At 37.3% G+C, this 15,623-nt stretch overlaps 1 protein-coding gene across 1 annotated transcript in view; it reads right to left on the reverse strand.

Annotated features, from left to right (window-relative positions):
- LOC135254088 (zinc finger protein 644-like) overlaps window positions 1–9,727 on the reverse strand; it is a 33,479-nt gene extending 23,752 nt beyond the window's left edge. Inside the window, exons 1-4 of the mRNA XM_064334040.1 lie at window positions 9,606–9,727; window positions 8,709–8,815; window positions 5,284–5,439; window positions 4,855–4,906 (exon numbers count right to left, since the gene is read on the reverse strand). The gene's annotated coding sequence lies outside the window, so the exon portion shown is untranslated. The remainder of the gene's footprint in view (window positions 1–4,854; window positions 4,907–5,283; window positions 5,440–8,708; window positions 8,816–9,605) is intronic.
- Between the last annotated feature and the right edge of the window lie 5,896 nt (window positions 9,728–15,623).

Consider the following 15,623-nt stretch of genomic DNA (forward strand, 5'->3'; position numbering starts at 1 on the left):
AATATGCATTCTTGGAAAAAAAATTTATCTACAATCAAAACAATGGCAAAGAAACCCAACTGAATTTAATAGTGCAAGTAACTATTCTGTTACAACGCTGAGGCCGCAGAAAAGCAAACAGCTTAATTCAATGTTTAGCAACAAGGCAGGCCCACGGGTTTCCTCTTATTTTAAAAATGAGCCATTTAAAACATGTTTATTTCATACATACAAACGGTTCTAGTATTCTTACTTCCGTTGTTTTTTTGTCATTTGTGTAATTTTTCTCTCTCTCTGTCTCTCTCTCTCTCTCAAAGTACTCATATGTATATTTCACTGACCTTTTCATACTGAGACCTAACCCTATTAAAGTTCAACAATATATTTTCTGCTTTCCATGCATCCCAAAGGACCACATACCATAAGAAATAAAGTTCAACTCAATATGTGAGAGGAAATGGAAATTGACATACTTCCATAGTTTAATTTTCATATATTGTTTTGCTTATTTATAGCTTTTCATGTTTATTTCTCATGCTCCATACCTTTCAAAAGTAGACTCAAAACTAGTACAACATCAGAGGGTTGGACAAGGCCCCACCCCACAGGCTATTACCCCTGTGGAATATGACGTACATATCTTAATAACAATCCAATTGCTTGCTTTCTGCGAAATCGGTTAATCCGGCCGAGACTACTGACATATGTTAAACAAAAGTGATCAGTTTTAAATAAGCACAAAACAGCCAAATGACTATATAATTAATATAGGCCATGTGGATGTTTTAGTGTAAAGCATTTTGTTTTTGCATAGTAAAGAAGTATACCATTTCATTAACATTTACAGTGGTGCAAAACTAGCCACGGTCAAATTGCATGTTTTGTTGAATCTCTAAGTGAAAAGAAGTTAACACAACCTCTGCTGGGTGTAAATTTAAACATGACATATTTATGCAAATTTGAATGCATTAATTAATTTTTCAATGAAAGCACTATTTTATAATCAATTTAGCAAATGAGTGAACTCAACAAAAAAAAAACTCACTTGCATTCAATTGTAGTTTAAGTTGGAGCTGTATGTTATATGAATCCAGAAAATTCACCATCTTGTAATATCCAGTGCAAAAGAAGTCATTTCCCCCAAGAACCTCTTCACAGTACTTCCATGACTATACGCCCCATATCTACACATATGTATGTGAGCATTTATAAATGGGGCATAGTCCAGTAGGAGTAGCACAGTAATCTAATGTAGTTTTCAATCAGTTTATTGCTCTAACAAGCATGGAAGCGTCCAGAACCACGGCGCAACTCACTTCCGCAGACACATTTTATCTGGCACCACCTGCGCATGCGTCCTACTAAACGTAGCACCACCTGCGCATGTGTCCCACAAAACGTCCCTCAAAGGTCGTCCGTGAGTGAGTGAGTGAGTTCAATATTCCACGAGTACGTTCACAACATCTCTACTCCAAGCTTTGGCATTAGAAGCATATCCATGAAAAAAACGGCGTTTCCATAAGACAGATTTGGTACGTATCCATACAAAAGTGGCAATAAGCAATGCTAGAATGCTACAATCCACATATTCAAAAATATTTTCTTAATCCTCATCAGGATCTGACCCCAACACACATGCACACACACACTGCAATCCAAATAAATAAATAAATACTCACATTTTAGAGCTACTAAATAACTATGGAGAGACATGAAATTTTGAAAATTTTGTAAGATGTGACCTAAGGTTTGTACATCAAAAGCAACATTTTAGAACCTGCATCCCCTAGGACGGTGCTGAAGTTGGAAAATAACTCATAAATTCACCCTTGTCGAGCAACTTCCCAGAAATGATTTACGGGTTCCAGGCACAGTTTCCTTGAAAGTTATATTTATTACTAGTCAAATACAGAACTACCAATGGTTGAAGCCAGTCTAAGCTCAGGAAGATTTGTCTTGTCAAAATCCCTTTCTCACTTTTGGCTGGCCATTGAGAAGTCACAGTTCAAAAAATATGAGCTTACCGGAAAATCCGCAGGTGCAATTTTATTGGAAAATTCCGAGAGGGTTGGGCAAAATTTCCATTTCTGGTAGAGCTATAACCTACAAGCAGTCCTGTTGATTTATAAATAAAAAATTTATTTTTACATTTAATTAATCTTTTTTTTTACAAATTTTAAACAAAGTAAATATTTAACTGAAACTATTTTCAAAACTTTATGACAGCTGGCTGCCAACGATGCAGTCAAGGCTTCCACTCAGCATGCCCCAGTCAGAAGTGGGCCTTCAACCATGCTGAGCGAGCATGATTTTGGCATGGCCAGCTGTGCCAGAGATAAGTGGACACACACACATGCTGAGGGCTGCCACATATAGCCGTGGATGGACTCTGCCTAATGGAGACAGGCTGTCATTTCCCTCCCTCCACAGCTTCCTCATTCTATTCTAAGATGTTTCTAAGCACATACTACAAAGTGCGCCTAACTAGTTAATGACATAGGTTAAAATGGTGGCACGCACCTGCCTGCAATCAATGTACAGCGTTTTACAAATTATTGTCATATTTACTAAAGACTGACATGAGCTCAGCTGCCATGGTTGTAACTGAAAAAGCAACAATAATACTCAAATCGCAATATCCATATAAAGCAGTATTATCACAATACTAAAATTCTATACCCGAGATATAATATGAGAATAAGCACCATAATTCTATTACCATGATTTGTCAGAAAACATTTGACTAAATATTCTTTTTTATATATATAGTTAAAATTAGTCCTGTTCTCAATAAAAGAGAAGTATAAGTCATGAAATAGCAATACAGCAAAATATGCATACATACCTGAAAAACCATAAACTAACTGGTATTTTTATTGTAACAAGAAAAATGTATTAAACAAAACAGGATTAATCAATCATTTCTGGTAATATTGTTCCCAGAGACCTTCCGTTTAAAAATACGTTATGTTATTTTCGTTATACAAATTTCCAACAATAGCTTTTTTAAAACTGACTATTTCAACCAAGTTACTGGCGTTTTAAAACAAATATCTTTTCGCTCAGCTTCTGTCATCATTTGAATGGCCTTACATGCTGTTTATTTCAAAGATAGTTAATCTGAACTATTTTTGGACAATTATCATATGCATAGTAGGTATAGTCTTTCTTCTCCTTTCTCTAGGAGAAAACGAACTGCCCCACCACCAACAAAACCTGAACCTAATTCACACAAAAAAACACAAAGATTTTGTGTTTGCCCTTTCTACAGTTCATATACAATTCTGTGTTTTAGAAAACAAACATTAAACGTCTAAGTATGTCATTGCTTTAGGGAAAGGCAAAGGAGGCCACATTCGCTCTGAGGAACATGTAAAATCTTTATTATTTTAAAAACAAGCTTTAAGAAATTCAACATGCTCCTAGAAAGAAAAACGGGTACAAATGATTTTAAATAAGAATGGGCAGTTAAAACATTTTAGCACAGGTCAAAACACATTCAAACATATAACATAAGCCTATAAAACATAACATACACTCAAAAAATAAATGGTTTAACAGCAGTTACACACAATATTTGGCTATTGAGAATATGTGAATTGCATTATATAATAATATAGTATATAATAATAGTAAATAATATTGTGTTAAACCACTGCCTATAATTAAATATTAAGTAAATCCAACGATTTATTTATTTTATCAAGGCAATGATTTATTTTTTTGAGTGATTAGTACCGTTCTGTGCAACCAGTCCAACAATTTCTTTTTTGTTTTTTTGAGTGTATATCACATTGCTACCATTTTTATAAAATGAAATGATTTAAACTTAATGCACATGGAAAACTTTGTTTCAGTTACGTAAATGGCCATAAGGTTGCTTTTGACCAAAAAAAAAAAACCTGTAGGGCATGAAAATGTGGCAGTGCATACTGACGAAACAAGAAAGCATTAGCCTTGTGGGGGTTTCTGTTATACACACCTGTGGACTCACAGCATGTTCACCACATGAACAAAAACCAGGAAAAATTACAACAGAGTTAACATTAGGCTGTATGTCTTGCTTCAACTTCTTATAAGAACACAGACAGTGCAGTAATTGTCTGGTAGCTGCCGAGGGTGAAAAGGGCAATGATCTGATTGGTTTTAATAATACCAATAATAGTTTTTTAAGAGCATAACAGCATTTAAAATGGGGGGGGGGGGTTGAAAGTACCTTTGCTGAACATACAAACCCAGTTTAAAGCATTACAATTTTGCACATTATCCAAACAGAAAAAGGAAGGATTCGTTACAAAATAGACCATTCCTGCATAAAAAATTATTGATGCAATGTCCTTCAAATACCTCTCACCAACATGCGGACAATATTAAGCATATAGAAAGCACAAATATAAAGTCATGATTGTAAAGTTTAAAAAAACAAAAGTTTTATTCACTTTTACAAAGGCAGAATATTTAAAATATAATACTCAATTAATTCGGTGCCGTTTAGAAATATGGGAGAAGCACAATTCAAGGGAAGCTCAGAGTGTTCAAGGGAATTCAGAGGCTGTGCATAGTTTTACAGTGTCTGAATAGTGCGTGTGTGTGTGCCTGAGTATAGGGACAGAGGAAAATAACATGTTACAAATTTAAGGTATGCAGTCATGGGCAAGGGAGTTACATAATCCAGACTGGATTTATTTTTTACTAGACTACTAGTGGATACATATAGTTACATGCATATAAGATTATAGAAAATACAACAAAAAATATATTTTGTTATGTTAAGGGGGGTGGGGTGGGGTTAGGGTATGTTTTTTAAGAATTTTGGATTCATGGTAAGAAGCACTACTGTGATCACAAAAATTCCAACTGATGGACATGTCTTACCAGCCTGCACCAAAAATTCATCTGCATCTCCCAATGCTTTCCTGAAACCCACCTATGGAAAAGAAAGCACAGTAAGATTCCCTCATACACTCTTTAGCACATTTCAGCTTGGAAAAATAGGACATAGCTGTGTAAGTGAACAGCAAAAAACAACTGTAAAAAACAAATTATTATTATTACATGTAACAAATATTAAAGGTATACTATCGGACTTTTTGGCATATTTTATTACTGGAATCAAATGTGTATATGATTATAGAAAATGCAACAAAAAAAACATATTTTGTTGTATCAGGGGGGTTAGAGGCAAGTTTTTTAAGAATTTAAAGTCCCAAAATCATCTAATGTTAAACAGCATTTACTGCTTGTCCACGTTTGAAAATGTTGGGACCTATTGAGTAACTCAGTCAAATTGTTTTCATTCACCACCTTGTGTTACTTCGCCCTTGTGTTACTTGTTGTGTTGTCCAGGAAGTGCATTTGCGCATCATCATTGTGTGCTTATCTTTCTGAAGACGCATCTTGATGCAGGTCAAAAGACACAAGTAATGGCAGATAGCAGTAGTATCGGAGATGCAGATGCCCCTGGCAAAACAAAAGAAATTAAAGGAAAGCTGGATTATTAAGAGTTTGTGGATAAACTTGGAAGTTTTACCCCCCAGGGTAGAGGAAATCTAAACTAGATCTGAACTTCCAAATTGACAATAGTTTGCATGTCTGTTGTTGTCAAGTGAAACTGTGACTTACAAGCATCAGGCTAACTAGCCAGCAAGTGTTTGATAAAAAGAAATTGAAAATGTAGTTAATCAATTAAAATGTATGCTGGCAATTTTTATACAGTAGCAAATACTAATATATATATATATATATATATATATATATATATATATATACACCTTTCAGCCTTTGTTTGACTGGGTTCTTATTCTAATATTATTTATATTACAAAAGAATAAACTGTGCATAAATTCATGGTTATATTTTGGTATCCAATATTGTATTTTGACGGTGTACACAAATTTTGTTTTCTCACAATCTCTGCTTCATATATGCAGCAATAAGGGCAAAAAGTCATATAGTATACCTTTAAGAAAAAATGGTAGACGGGTTTCATCTATCTGGTTGAATTTGAAGGCATCCTCTCTAAAGGCAGAGCTACAATACAACTACAATACAACAGTTTAGCAAAGATTTTACAAGCAAGACATATTAACTTTTCCAAAGTAAATGACAAATGATCTATTATTTATAAAAATCAATGTTTTATTTATTGTAGGTTCATTATTTTATACGTAATTAAGATTTACATAAACCAAATATGTCAAATGTGATCATTTATTTAAACACAGCATCAAATCTTTTGAGTGACAAAACAGGAGAACTTCAAATATTTGAATATATGAGACAATCGATCCATAACCCAAAGCACAATGGAAGGCCTGGAGAACTCAAATTCCATCCAACAATCCTTTGTTATGCAAAACAACTGTAATTATCACTGGACAATCACCAAAATGCTCAATAATAAGGACCTCAATTTTCAAGAGCAGACTGTACCGAGCACAAATTAACAGATGAACTTAGAAACCAAATGTAAATGCAGTGGTATTGCATACAATAGAATATTTCAAAAGTAATTTGTGAAACCATTAAAGAATTTTTCAAAAGCGTCTGTGCTTCATCAACCTGGATATTAACACTGTTCAGTTCACAAAACACAAGAGCCACAAAACACAAGAGCCAACAAGAATACAAACATAAATGGCTTTTTTTTGTACAGTTTTTGGAATTTGTGAGGTTATTGGCTGAAATGCAGGAAAGGGTGTTTCTTTTGGAGTTAAATGATACTGATTGGGGGTAATTGGGCATAATGGGGCTCCTGAAATAACTCTACATTTTTTACACTAAAAGACTTATGTAGGCCTCAACGCTCTCGGTAGATCCTGCAGATTACAAAAATATCTTGTCTCAGCAGCTGTTCTGCAGCTCAGCTGCTAATTCAGGATGGTGTGTTCCCATTAGAGCCCTCCCCAGAGTCTCAATTTGCAGCCATAGGAGCAAGGAATTTTTATTAAAATATTGTGTTATGAAAATTACATCAAGGGGGATTTGTAAAAAAAAAATGGCGACAGATCTACTGTAGTTGGAGAGCAGCAGATGCCTTCAATATTATCACCACTGGTTCACACATGTCATTTCACACCCAGACAGTGAAAGCAATAAACAGATTCCATTACGCTGGTTTCACGTGATAATAACCGGGAGCAGAGGTTAAAGTTTGTTTATTCCTTACGGGGATGACACGCTCAAGGTTGACACAAGGTAAGGGGATGGCCCACAGTTAAATCTACAGCCAAATGCGACATTCTCTGCAGACCGGACTACCCAGGAACTGTTCAGTGCATGCCTCAAACCACTTTAAATCACTGGTCTCGTTTCAATTGAGCATCTTTTTTTATATAAGTGAGATCTTAAACACCCAAGGAAGTGAGCTTAGGTTATTTCTAATTTGTCAGGACAGATCTATTGATAAAACATCAAAGCAATCCCAATGTTATATTTCCATCTGGCCGGTCATGTGAGGACTTACAGCACACAATGTGCTTATCCACGGGGAAACAACAAATGTCCCGTCGCAAAGAAAGCTGAAAACACAGAGCATTAAATGATATGGAAAGAAAAATACATGACAAAACAGATACAAACTTAAAATGAACAAGAGAACCATTCTTTTTATTTCAGCAACAATCTGTACATTCAAATAAAAATATACATATATGCTATTTCAGCGTAAATATCTCATAAGGATGCAGATCCTACAACATTTGGCTGCATTAGATTAACAGATGAACAGTGTAAAAGCGTACTTTTCCACATCAATCAGCCTCCCGTTTGCCAGGTTGCTCTATGAGAAATATGCTGCACACATTTCCTTCTCTGTCACTGCAGGAAAGACCATTTAAGGGGGTGGGCATTCAAGCAGAAAGACAGAGCCAGAGGAGGCACTTAAGGTGACAGATTCCCTGAACTGATTTGACCCCATGCAAGGATAACGGCTTTTGCCTTTATATTTGGCATGCTGTAAGCGAGTGCATCAGTCCTACCGGAACAACGCAATTGCGCAATATACAGTATGTACATACATAACTACTAATAGGTCACAGCATACTCCTAATGTTTAAACTCAGTTCCAGCCAGAGACACTCCAAATTTTTGTTACAGTGTGTTTATATCACAGTAAATATTACTGAGAATAGTAAAAAGGCTTTAACGTTGAGTTCAATCCTTCTTGAAAAATAAAATATTTACAATGTTTACAGCACACTAAACAGTGTGTAAAACACCAGTTTGTCATTTCCTCCAAATGGCAACAGCTGTAACACGACTGCGACATTTTCAACATCAAGAATATCTCAAAAATTTAACTAGGTCAAGTGCTTGCCAAGTACACCATGCAAGGCACTTTCACATCAACCCCAAATCCTTCTGACCTCCAGGAAAACTAGGCTAAACTCAAAAGATATGAACATAATTTCACCAATGTACAAATGCATGCACAACTTCAACAGCTGGATTTTCTGATCATTTCCTAAGGATTATATAGCTTGCATTCAAATTAACGTGGCCAAATCATTCAATACTATTGGACTGTAAAGTTTCAAATGCCATTATTGTTCAGAGCCCAAACATTATCTTATCCAGCAAACACTTTCCAAGTGAAGGCCTAGACTGATTAAATAATAATGGAATCCATATCTGTAGCACTTAATCTTTACAAATTTGACTGCAGCAGTTTAGTCGAACCTTGGTTTTTGTGAAGCCAAAGAAAAATAACATTTTAAAATGGCCTATACCTGTGGGAGTTTGTTGCCGACAATTATCTGATTACATAATACTCATATTCTGGGAAATGCGGGTGCCTTGACTGGTCACAAGGATCCACATTTTGAATAGGGTTAAGCTGGAAAACAGAAGAAAAAGCACATTGAAAAACCATGCATCTACCCTTTAAGCAGTGGTGTGCTCCACAGCCTAATATTATTGTAAATTATTTATAATGCTGCTCCTGTCAAAAGGTGAGGTATGAAAACCTTTTCAAAGAGGACGCAACTCAAAACATACTGGCTGCAAAGGTGCATGTATACAGTATGCGCCATTCCCGACCTTGATGGTCTGAAGAAAGCAAATGTTGGTCACACGTTTACGTGTTTGAAGTGTCGAATCGCATACCGGGTGCAACTGCGACAATCATAGTACAAAAAAAAATACTGATGCACTCCTGGCACGCGAAATGGTTTACCACATCTCGGGATTGTCAGTGCTATGGACAAACTCTGACAACAGCCGCGTAAAAGAAGGCAAAGGCTAAAACGTCAAGTTTTTTAACAGATAGCTAACTAGCTAGCCAGGACAATTGCAGAGTTTTTTAAAAAGATTTCTAACTTTTGTTGAGTTGTATGTACATTTGCAAAAGTGTGGAGTGTAAATGCAATGCAGCATTTATTTCCAGGTTATGACAGCATGCGTAAATTTAAATGACATTTCGTCCATCCACGCTATTGCTGCACCAGATAGCCTACCTCTAGTCTGGTTTTTTCCCTTGCCATCTCATTCTGTTAGTGTATGCCGTGTCCATTATGTTCCATACCCAGCAAGAAGTGAACCAACTGTACTCGCCATGTGACAACTCTGAACACGGTTCGATAACATACGGAAATGGTTAAGGGAATGTATTATAACTGAAAACTTACCTCTCCAATGTCGAGAACGTAGAAATAAGCAAGTTAGTTGTTACAGTAGATTATTGTTCGCTTTCGTCCTCCATCCATTTCACAGCCGCCATTTTGCCAGTTTTCTGCAGCTTAAACTAGATACACCTCCGAGAGGGATGTTAGTGAGAGCAGGTGTAGCATTTATGATTTGCACTGATATATTTTTTCGACAAATTTGCAAGACACAGTATAACACGAAGGTTGTATCAAATGTTTTGACATCGAATGCTTTTTATTTGAATTTGCTTATACGTATCATATTCGTCCGAAATGACACGGATCCCCTATCAAAAAAATTGGATTATTCCAGTTAGAATGTAGAAAAATTCTTCAAAGTGTCTGTTGGTTTGATTGGAAAAATGGTGGCGCAAGTAGGACCTTGAACGACTTCACATGTAATGTCATTTACGATGTCTAACAGTTTCTAATTTATTTTTCAACGAAATACATTATTCATTTTTTATGTATAGGCTACAATATTGGTTACAAGTGCATGAACATTTTATTTACGATTGTAACTCAGATGTTTGGCCATAGTAGGCTAATGCACTTTTGTAATTATGAAAATGAACATTCATTAGCCTGCTATTTAAAAAGGTGTGACATTAAATTATAAGATGTTACAGTCATCTAACAATTTCTTGTATCCAGAATGACTTAGAGAAGTGGGCAACATTGTGTTTGCAAAAGTGCAATATCACTAAGGCAATAAAGGCCCATTTATAACCAAATAAGCATACATTTAGCCTAATGCACCAGCAATTAATATTGTAAATCCCTTAACACAGCGCCATTAGACAAAATTCATAAAGAGAACGAGTAAATGGGGTCTGGTGTGCCACGGTGGCATCTGAAAAGGTGGGTCCTTGAAGATTGGTGGGGTGGGGGAGGGGGGGTGCGCTCATGAGATTGCAGTGAGGTCTGGGTGGTGCATAGGGTCTAATACATTTTTGAAACTGTAACAGAGAAGTCTTTTAATTACCCTCCAGATAGGCTAGCACAAAGGTTTTGAAATTGATCCACGCCAATATCAGTTGGAGGGAAATAAGAAGAGAAGTGACTTAGCTGATTCTGGTGGAGGCAGGAGTGAGTTTCAGTAGTCCAGGCCGGAGAACTGGCGTTCCTGAGAGTTGAAGAGGTCAATATTGTAGTTGCTTTGCGGGAAGCACACCATAGATAGCATCACTAGTTTTAGAATTGTTGAGCTTTAGGCAACCATTCCCACTTAAGATGTTTTGTTGTTAAGCGTAGATCATTCTCAGAAGGAGGGGAGGAATTAATTGTGTCATCAGTGCAGCAGTGATATGACAGACTTTGGGAGAAAATGGCAGAACCAAGAGACTTGGTCTACAGGAGAGAGGACCGAGGACCAAACCCTGGGGGACACCTGTAGAGTGCAGGTATGCACAGACAAAATCTGTATCCCTATCAATTCAACCAATAAAATTTTTTTTTCATCTTATCCAAAAAGGGCCAATGTGGGTGTTTTTATTTTAGCCAACACTATGACACCTGATTCAACAAAACTGCCCATGGTTTACAATCAGGCGTCTTAGTGCTGGATTGAAACAAAATCCTGTACCCACAGGGTATTCAGACACCCCTGTCTAGTCCTTAGAGGCATCAGGAATAACTGGAGACAGCCATGTCATGCATCATCAATGGATTTCAATGAGAAGACCTGAATAGCACATGGCATGGTGTAACTGCAGTCTGCCATCTTGCCTGACTTGGAAACATAATAGTATTCAAAATGAGAGATCACTGATCAAACAAAGTGGTTAACATTAGCAAGGGCATTGTGAGAGTACAGTGCTCATATTGAATTGTGATGCCTAGGTAGCTGCAATACAGAAGACAATAGCCTGTTATCAGCCGTATGAACAGGCAGACACATTCATTCAAGTAAACTGAATGTAAGCAAGCAGCTCCGCTTTTACAAGAGGGCATAATAGTAGCACATAAAGTGTTGTTTTATGAAGAGCCAATCATGTTTTTGTGAAACTGAAAACTCCCTCCTGGCCAGGCTCCAACAGCACTCTCTCCAGCCCCTTCAGCTCACCCTAAGTGCACGCACCAACATACCATTGCTCTGAGTGTTTTTTTTTTTTTTAAATATCTGTGGAAAGAATTTTTAGAGCCTAAATAAGTTGTCTAAAATAGTCGTATATTATCAACAATCCCTGGATCCTTGCTCTAGCCACACCAGACACTGCAAGCTCTGAACGGGCAGCTCTGTCAAATCTCTGCCAAACTTGACTTTCAGTTTCTGAGTACATTGCTAACAGTCCATAAAAAAACAATATTGGGCTGTTGCTCAGTTGCTACCAGTTGGTATGCTAATCATGTAAACAAGAAAGCTAGCTACTAGCCTACTAGTAGTCACTTTGAGTGATATTATGTGAAGAAAAAAGTATATTTTGATATTCACTAGATTCCAGACAATAAATAATCCCTCATAAGAATTTTGCTTAGTTGGTGTGTATTCGTTTATTATTTTTGTGATGAAAGGCCATTTCCACTTCATTGTAGCTCTCTGTTATTAGACGCGGGCACTGATCTTCATTCCTGGTCATGGTGGGCCTCAGGGTCTGCTTGTTTTTGCTGTAGTCAGTTTTTTTTTTGTTTTTTTCCTCTTAATGTCAGTAACCAATGCAGACCCAAGAAACCAGGTGAGGTGCATTAACTGTGTAATCGACTGCTTTAATTGATCAATTAAGTGCCGAGTAACCACCAAACCCTGCAGCCCAACAGAGCCAGGAATGAAGATCACTGGACTAGGGGCAAATTTAATACAAGAACACCGGGCCCATCCACAGACTAGTATTGTGCATTTACAGGATGATCCACCCAACAGGAATGAATTACTGCCACATTACTTTTTGCATATGTGGTTTATACATCAGCAAAGTAATGCTAACAACGCCAGAGCTTCTCAATGAATGATGTATTTTACATTATAATGGCTGTGTTACATGCATGATTTGTTTGGCAAAAATAACTTAAATAATACCTACTGCCGATTGTGATGAGAAGGCCAATGAAAATAATAAATATAATATTGCTAAAGAGAAGTACACCTGTATTGCATTAATAAATATGCAGAATTCCAGTGGCTAGAATGTACAGACAGCTGGATAAAATTAATAAATGGTATTTGTACACATATAGAAAATGGGCCATTGAAATGCAGAGAAGATTTTGCAATATAGCACACCTAGCTTTAAGAATGCACATGATAACTATTGTGGAAAGCATTAATGTTGGGGGACAGTAAAACCACACATGTAAATGGAGGGAGGGGATGTCAATTTAGATTGCATTATATAGCCGGTTACTATATGGCAATATCTGTCATAAGAAACACAGTCATACATATTTAACACTTCAATTGTAGACAAATGAAAAAGGACAAATATGTAATTAAAATTTAAATGTTATGCTAGGTTGTTCCAAAGACCAAATCCCCGACTTTGAACACGGAGTGATAGTCTGTGTTGTTAGTCTTAAATTGCCATTGTCTTTGCTGCATGGACAAGTAGAACTTGAGTTTCTCTTTTATATAAATTTAAATGAATACAGCATTAAATGGATTATAAATTTGGACCTGGATTTCTAGATCTATTTTAACCTGTGTGAATGAAGAAGAACAGGATAAAACAGCAATTTTCTTGGTATTACCTGTGTAATTGTTCATGGCAGAAACTGTAATAGGCCTTGTTTAACCATAATTGAGGCTCTGTCAGCAATATCATTGGGGGAAAACATAAACCAGTAAACCCTGCCTCCACAGCAGAAAAGAAAATGAGAGAAATGTTAAGAGACTAAGACATTACTACCAAGACATTTGTGTTGTGTTCTAACTACATGATGAAGTGTAGTCTGACTCTATGCTATGTAGTATAGAAACCTCATAAACATAAATAACATACAGTAAGTATATTAACTTGGTTGATTACCTGACTTTAACATACACTATGTCATTTATTTTATCAAATGTAATTGTACTGAAGAATAAGCTTTTAAATGCAGTAAAAGAAGACCAGGAACCGGACCCTGGGGCATAGCCTTGCAGACAGGTGCATATTTGAAGCGAGGCCATTAAATTTGGTGCACTGAGTCTGTTCGAGAGGTACTTTACAAACCACCCAATAGCATGGTCTGAAAGCCCTATGTTCAGCAGTCTGTCTCAGACTGTGTCAAATGCTTGAGAAAGACCTATAAAAAGTGAGGCACAATGCTGTTTATTATCAAGGTGCATTCGTAAGATCATTAACAACTTTCTTGGCTACTGTAATTGTACTATGATTTTTTTCTGAAGCCTGATTGGCACATAGAGAAAATATCATTTGCATAATAAATGCTCCTTTAGCTGCTCACTAACAAGACCTTCAAGTGCTTTAGCTAGCGGAGAAAGCATCACAATTGGTCTGTAATTATTTAAAGCAGTTGGACCTCCCACCTTTAGCAGTGGACGAACATATGCAGACTTCCATATCCTTGGAATTTAATTACATTCAAGGGTAAGATTAAAAACCTCTGTCAGAGAGTGCATGTGCCTCCAACATCTGCTGGACTGTCTCTGTCTGTTTTGAAACCCATCAATTTCTTTATGTATTATTGTTTTATGTATTTTGCACAATGAAATGATGTGATAATTTCTGTGCATTTAACAATGTATTTGCCAGGAAAATACAAATCGTTATAACATCATTGTATAACAAGCACCATTACAGTATAAATATCACAAACAAGGGGTGTGACTGATTGCAGTAACAACATAAAAGCACCAACACATTACTAGTAAAAGCAATTTCCTTGGCTAGATTTAATGCAGAACCTCTTTATCATATCTGGCAAATGATGGATTCTGACTGCCTGTGTGGTGTTCTTAGAGTGAGTGAGTCTCATCTTATGCAGAGGATTCTTGCGCAACATGCGTAGAACGGGCCAGATCGCATTTCAAAACAAATACTCCATCCCGAATCCCAATACCAACATGACGTACTGACTTGCTTTAGCAGCAGCAGATCGTAAATCATTTAGCGGTTGCTAGCTAATTCCTGCAGGAGCGATGTCGTTATTTCATGCGATTTGCTGAGGAGACGCGGCGAAGCGCAAACAGGGCCCGTGCTCGTTCGGCACTTCGCAGTCTTCTGGTTTCATCAAAGGGCAGCCGGGATGTCAGGAGGCCGACGTCCTTCCCCCGACTCCTCTCAGCCACCGTAACGCGGCAGATACGACGGGGCTGAGCGCTGTGTGTATTCCAAAAGGAGCGCAAACATCGGTAGTTAGTGCACTTGAAGAGCGCGTCGTCTTTTTTTGCGAGAAATCAGAAGTGACACGGGGCCTCTGTTTTCGGAGCATGAAATAATTCTTTTAATGGCCTGCCAAGCGTGTGTACCAAAGTTTGATTTCGGTCTCCTGAAAGTGTACGAGGTCTCCGAGAATTTATTATGCTGTTTGAGTCTCCTGCTTCTAGTTATCATCTGCAATTTATTTCATACCTTGGGGTCCTGCGGGCCATTTTCCCCACTTTCGGCTGCTCACGTTTTTTCTCTGATCCTCTATGCCGAAAACTAAGCTGCCGCCTGGAGCCATAGTTGCTGTAACTTCACAGAAGACTACATCATTATACTGCAGCCAGTTAGCAAAGCAAGAGGCAGAGGACCAGTTTAAATCGCGGGGCACGAGGAAAAACACAAAAGATTACAGAGTTCAAGATTTCACCCAAGGAGATTTGCCATTACAGCGATACGAGTGAGACGTTTCGTGTTCTGCTCCCCCCATCTTTCACGGGCAATATTGAGCCACGGTAAAAACTCTTTTATTTCACAGTGTTCGTATAAATTCAAGGTCACCCGTTCCGGCACTGCGTCCCAAGGAGGTTCGAAAAATCTGAATGTGCGACAAAATCACATATGCGCCATATATTTTTTTATTTATGAATGCGCTCTTTAACATTGATGTAACTTGGTTTGATTAGCGGTTGAGGGA

The sequence above is a fragment of the Anguilla rostrata genome, chromosome 4, assembly GCF_018555375.3.
Source record: "Anguilla rostrata isolate EN2019 chromosome 4, ASM1855537v3, whole genome shotgun sequence".
Taxonomy (NCBI): domain Eukaryota; kingdom Metazoa; phylum Chordata; class Actinopteri; order Anguilliformes; family Anguillidae; genus Anguilla; species Anguilla rostrata.